The following is a 6,641-nucleotide window of genomic DNA, read 5'->3' as shown; positions in this document are numbered from 1 at the left end:
CTCCTGTCTCAGCCTTCCTAGTGCTGTGATTACAAGCCTGCACCACTACGCCTGGTTTTGGGCCAGCACAGCACCCTAAGCAGGGCTCCAGGGCTGGGGCTGCATGTGGTACATGGGATTAAACTTCCATCCTAGTACTTGCCAGGCAGGAGGCAGAGCACCGAGCTCCTTCAAAACCCTCCTAGTGATTTTTAAATACACATTATTATTCGATTAGGATATTTATTACTCTATTCCATTTTGTTCTGGTAGCTTTGAGAATAGGAACTGGGCCTTGCACATGCTAGAAAAATGCTCTAACACTGAGCTTCCCATTCACCCTCTAGGTACTTATTTCAAAAGCTTTATTTAAAATTTTAAAAATTATATTCTGTCCTATTTTCAAATCTAATTGTGACTTATGGCAAATAAACTACTTGTGTAAACAACAAATTATTTAGTATTAATTAAAGATACAGGGGCTTGGGAGATGGCTCAGTGGAATAAGTGCTTCTCTGGCGAGCACAAGGGCCTGAGTTCAACCCCCAGTTTCACCAAAAAAAAAAAAAAAAAAGAAAATACAGGGGCTTGGGAGATGGCTCAGTGGAATAAGTGCTTCTCTGGCGAGCACAAGGGCCTGAGTTCAACCCCCAGTTTCACCAAAAAAAAAAAAAAAAAGATACTAACAAAATTATTTCTGGACACCATAGGAAATCAATTTCCAAAATTAGTTAACCCACTGAAAAATCAACTAAAGGTTCTACTGTCTTCTTACATTAGGGCAAAAATATAAAATTGTGAATTGTATATTAACTTCTAAATATTTTAGTGATCAATGTAAACCAAAAGATGAAAAAGGAATATTTATTAAACTTTTTCAAGAGAATGTCAACAGATGAAATTGCAAGGTATATAAAATGAATTAAAATATTTTCACAAAAGATTAAATTCAGAAAAGAAAAAGGAAAAAAAATTATACTACAAAGTTACTATTTTGAAATCAGCATGGTATTGACATACAGACAAACCTGAGAATCAATGGAACAGATTAGAAGATACATACACAACTGCAAACTCGCTCAACCACCTTATCTTTGATAAAAGGGCCAAATATGCTCACTGGAAAAAAAAACTGCCTCTTTAATAAATGGTGCTGGAAAAAATGGCTTTCACATGCCAGAGGCTAAAACTAGATCCATGTCTATCATTGTCCACAAAGCTACAGTCACAATGATCGAAGATTTAAATAATAAAACAGAAACACTAAATATCCTAGATGAAAATGTAGGTAGAAATCTTAAAGATGTAGGGGTACATAGAGAGTTCATGAGCGAAAAACAAACTGCAGAGGAAATACTTCAAAGAATTAAGAGCTGGGATCTCACCTTTTTCAAATGTTTCTGCATTTCAAAACAAATTTCCAACAGAGTAAAAAGAAAACCCACAAGTGGAAAAAATTATAGCAAACTGTCCCTCTGAGAAAGGCCTTTTATCTAGAACATATCAAGAATTTTTTTAAAAAAATCAGGCCCCCCAAATTAAAGACCCAATCCAAAAATAGGCATCTGAGATGAATATATACTTCTCAGAGGAAGAAATATAAATGGCACATAAATATATGAGAAATGTTCAGCATCATTGGTCATTCTAGAAACACAAATTAAAACAACACTGAGATGCCATCTTACCCCAGAAACAATGGCCATCATCAAGAAGTCAGCCAAAAACAAATGCTGGAGAGGTTGTGGAGAAAAAGGAATACTTCTCCACTGTAGGTGAGAGTGCAGACTGGTAAAACCACTATTGAAATCCATGTGGAGATTCCTTAAAAAGCTAGAATTGGAGATCCCATCCAAGTCAGCTATTCCCTTCCTGGGTATTTTTCCAGAAGAACTGAAAACCTCATACCACAATGATAGTCATGCACCCTTTTTCATAGCAGTGAAATTTGTAGCAGTGAAATTTGTCTTAGCTAAACCCTGCGAACAACCCAGATGCCCATCAACTGAAGAATGGATAAAGAAAATGTGTTATTTTTACACAATGGAATATTATTCAGCTATAAAAAAGGATATATTTGAGTCTTGTTGTAAAGGATTCAACTAGAAAAGATATTCTTGAGTGAAACAAATCAGACACACATATGTAAATATCATATTGTCTCCTTAGTGTAAGATCCTGAAAGAGAAAAATGGAATCTGAAGTGTACGATAGATACTGGGAAAAGGGAATGAACTTATTCAAAGGGCAAGAGTTACTGAGTAAGGACAAGTAAGGGAGAGGAGGAAAGAGATATACCTATGAATGTAAACAGGATGGTTTGGATAACTGCACTGTACATTTCTACTGATCTGTGGAAAGAAGCAGTTAATGCTTCAATTTGTTTTGTTTTCTTTTTTCAATTGTTGGTACTTTTAAATCTTATTTTCTTACACATTTCTCTCTTTTTTTCTTTCTTCAAATTTTACACGCTTATATTGGTAATATGAATATCTGGTTAGAAGGCAACACTATGTATTACAACATATACTGTGAAAATCATATATTGCTTTGTTAAGTGAAATTCTGTATGTGATAATTTTTGTTTTAATTCTAATTTGCACTCTATTTCAAAAATAAAATTTTTTTAATAAGTTACCCACAAAAAAAGATTAAATTCAGGAGTTGAGGAGACCACTCAGAAATCTACATGACTGCCCAGAAAGCACATGGACCTGGGTTTGATCCCCAGTTCTTCATGCCATACCTTCTTGCAGGCCACCGAAAGTAGTCATGGTGGTGCTTGCCTGTAATCTCAGCCCTTGGGAGGCTGAGACAGGGCAGTCACTATGTGTCTGAGCTGCATAGCAAGACCCTGTACTAAATAAATAAAGATTAAATGCAAAATATCTCCTAAGACATAATAACTTTTGGCTATAATGTCTTGGGAAGAAAAACAAAAAGAAAATCCTTTCATGATATTAATTGGAAGGTGTTGAGCTTTTCCAATATAATATAAAAGAGGATGGAAGTGGTCAGGAGTATAGAGAAATGACTAGAATATGGACAGGGATTTAAAAATTGTAGGTGTCTTTTAAAGATATGGGATATGTTTGAATTTCTCCAAAGAACAAGTAATTATCTTTAAATAGCCTTGAGAATATCTACTTCTGTATGTATTCTGAAGCTGAGAAGGAAAATTAGTACAGGAATATGAGCAGCTTTCGTTGAAACAGATTTTTTTACTTTACAGAATAGCAATACTGTATAACTGAACAATATGTGAAGCAAGTGGTCATAGATAGACAGATAGGTTCATTGAGTAATGACATATATATTATGTACTACTCTTTCTTGTAGGAGACACTTCCAGATCCTCGTGTCGGTCCAAGAAGCCAATACTTGTAATCCCAAAGTTATGTTATTGGAATCCCATCAAATTGATTCCAATCTACCACTTACAATGCAACCCACGGAGAAAATAAAAACACTAGATTATATCTTCAATCATCGGGGAGTCAAAGGGCTCTAAGTCCAGCCATGAAGATGGCTCTCTGGAACCAAGAGAATGACCCAGGGCCTCACACAGTTTTATTCAAACGGGGGAGTGGCTTGAGGATTGACTGAGAATTATGGGAAAGAGACTACTATGAGCTGAGCTAGGTGGGTGGCCTACATTTACCTCTGCCATATGCAGAGAGGATATGCAGAGAGAGTAATCTGCATTATATAGTATCTAATGTTTTGGTAAGTCTGGTGCTTCAGCTTTGGTGTAGCCTTTCAAGCCCCAGGAAGTCATGGCCTCTGTCTGGAGGCTCGATCCCAGCTGGCGCCATGGAGCATTAGCTCTACTGTCCTGTCTCCACCCGGCTCACATTAAAGAGCATCAAGCGTAGGTTACCAGGGAAACACGCAGGCCACCTTCAAAGACTATCACCAGCACCTCAGCTAGACCAATACACATTGCTTAAGGACAAATGAAGGATAAACAGAAGTCCTAGCCAGCTGTATACAGAACAATCTGAGGAAATAGGGTCAGGCTTAGCCAAAATGGAGACAGTCGCTCTTCTTTCAAGGAGAGCTGCTCAGGTGGTGCTCCACAGTTCCCCCTTCTTTGTTTTGAAGAAGCTGGAGCAGTGTCAGTTCTGGCTGCATAGCCCGTAGCTGTTGTTGGGCTAAGACTCCTCCATGACACACTTTAATGAGAAGGATTATAAACAAGAGAATGAGTCCACTATTTCCAATATAAAACCAAAAGTGAGCCTTGGGATATACAAATGGATTCAACTGTTGTATAGCATCAGCAAACTTATCCCAGTCTTTAATCTGGGCATCAAAAGTGGCTGTCTGCTGTGACATTAACCATACTTTTCTCTGAATAACATCTATATCCAAAGTAATATTTTGATGGATAGCTCCTTGTATATGTTTCTAGATTAGTCCCCAAGGATGAAGACTTCTGTTATATGGTAGTGGGGTGATACAAAAGTCATATTATAGTGACATTTTAAACCTTGTTGTAATTGTAAACTTCCAATTTGATCTTCCATCCAAAGGACGGAAGTTTCCAGAATGCTCTCTTGGGTTATTAACTTTATATTAATATTTCACTGAATTTCCTGATGTCACCAGAAACTCTCATCCATTTGTTTACAAGGAGAGCAGTTAATATGGAATGAGCTAATATCATAGAGTTAACAACTGCACAAGCCATCAAAAGCACCAAGGAAGTTATCCCTGTTATAATTAATGCAAGCATCTTCTTGGTTCAATTGATAACTCTTTTAATTAATGTCTCTATCAAGAAAGAACTAAGTGAATGATACCATGGCTGTGAGACTGACTGAAAGCCAATCCCTAAGCATCCTGACCATGATCACCACTGTGGAGTCATTGCAAGGATGTTCAGGCATGATACATGATACATCAGTACACGAGAACATATTTGGTTGCCATTCTTTCTTTCTAGTAGTACTTGAGGACCATAAGCACATGTTTACCTTTATGTATCTATGTCCTTGCAATACTACTTTGATTTTTCCTCCAACTGTCAGTTGTAGATGCCCCGTCTGCAAGAGTCTACCATGAAAAGATAGAGCTAGATTCCATAAAGTATGTTGTATGGGCCCAGTTTTGTCACTGATAATGAGTTTAGGGATGAGAGGATTGAGGCCTCTACCTAACCATGTAACATTGGACAAAGCCTCTGAAATCATGATACAATAAGAGGAATCTACAAAATAAATCTTGTGCCATCTTGATCTTTCCCTAGAAGGAAACCTGTAGGGGACCAGTCTACAAAAGAATAATTAAATTTGTGTATAACCCATCCATGGTATGCATCTCTGTAAGTCTGCCATGGGCCCAAATCACCTTCCACAAAGTGAGGGACATGAGCTTCTGGAATATAGAAAGGAACGGTAGGTTTAAAATCTCTTACAAGGTTACCATCCAGTGGAATAGAGTTTGGGGTTAATAAGGCAAATTCTCCTTTAAACAGTTGTTCCTCCCAAGTCTGATGTACAGCCGACATGCAAAGGCTAGCATCATGTTGTAGATGGGCTATACACAAGGGAAGACATACAAAATGAGATGTAACATTAAGCTTAGCCTGTTCTTGTAAATGCATTAAAATTTGTAGGCCAGGCAGAATAATACATATAGAGGTATTATTCTTTATAGAATGGAAAACCTCTCGGGGCCTGTCCATCCATGTAAGAGGTCTAAGCCATGATGCATTAGGTATGTAGGCCCAATACACTTCTTGAACCAAAGGAGTACCCAGAAAAGCTGCTATAAGATTATGCATTGTAAAGTGAATTTGATCAGGTGATTGAACCAAACCCTGGCAGTTAGCTAGGAGGGAAGCCTCACGAACGGTCTGCTGCAGGCCTTCCCGGGACGGTGGAGGACGTGCTCTCGGGTTCGCTGCTTGAGGTCTCGGGAGAGAGCTTGATGTGTTGTGCAGATGGGTGGATTCTGGCCATGGAACAGCTCTGATGATCATAACATCTCTTGATTTTCTGTAGAAATATAAGCATAACCTCGGCCCCAGTTTAAAAATGATGCCAGACCATTCCAAACACCTGTTTGGAGGTCACACCAAGTCACACTCAGAAAAGTTAAAATACATGTAGCAAAGTTTTGACTCTCTGTTTTCCCTTTTTTTGTTTGACTACTTGATTTTTTAGTGTAAGACATATGTGTTCAATGATTATTTGACCTTGGGGATCATACAGCATCCCTGTAACATATTTTATCTTCCAGTTATTAAAAGAAACTCTTAAAATTTTTATTAATGTAAGCAGAACCAATATCAGGCTTTAATGTTTGTAACATTAAGTTAGGAAAGGCTGATATGCAGCATTGTAAAACACGTTGCTTTTGTTTACCTGTATGACAGATAACATGGGGCACATGTGAGCACATATCTATAAAACCATGAATATATTTACGTATGTTAAAAGAGAATATATGGGTAATAATCATCTGCCATGAACAACTGGTTCTAAGAGCTTTAGGATTATAGCTTTGTTTAGGAATAGTCCTAGGAATGAGCTGACCAGCAGAACATGCAATGATGATTTGTCCAGCCTGTGTTCTGATCATTTCACATTCTTTTAGCAAATGGTTAGGATTTTGAGAAACAAATTTATGGGGTTGTCTCACTTTATCAAAAATGA

At 37.6% G+C, this 6,641-nt stretch overlaps 1 pseudogene; it reads right to left on the bottom strand.

Annotated features, from left to right (window-relative positions):
* LOC101561462 overlaps positions 1–5,945 on the bottom strand; it is a 14,671-nt pseudogene extending 8,726 nt beyond the window's left edge.
* Positions 5,946–6,641: the final 696 nt, after the last annotated feature.

This window comes from Octodon degus, unplaced genomic scaffold (assembly GCF_000260255.1).
Source record: "Octodon degus isolate 3935 unplaced genomic scaffold, OctDeg1.0 scaffold00014, whole genome shotgun sequence".
In the NCBI taxonomy this organism is placed as follows: Eukaryota; Metazoa; Chordata; class Mammalia; order Rodentia; family Octodontidae; genus Octodon; species Octodon degus.
The sequence above is the reverse complement of the archived record's forward strand: the minus strand, read 5'-3'. Positions and strand labels throughout refer to the sequence as shown.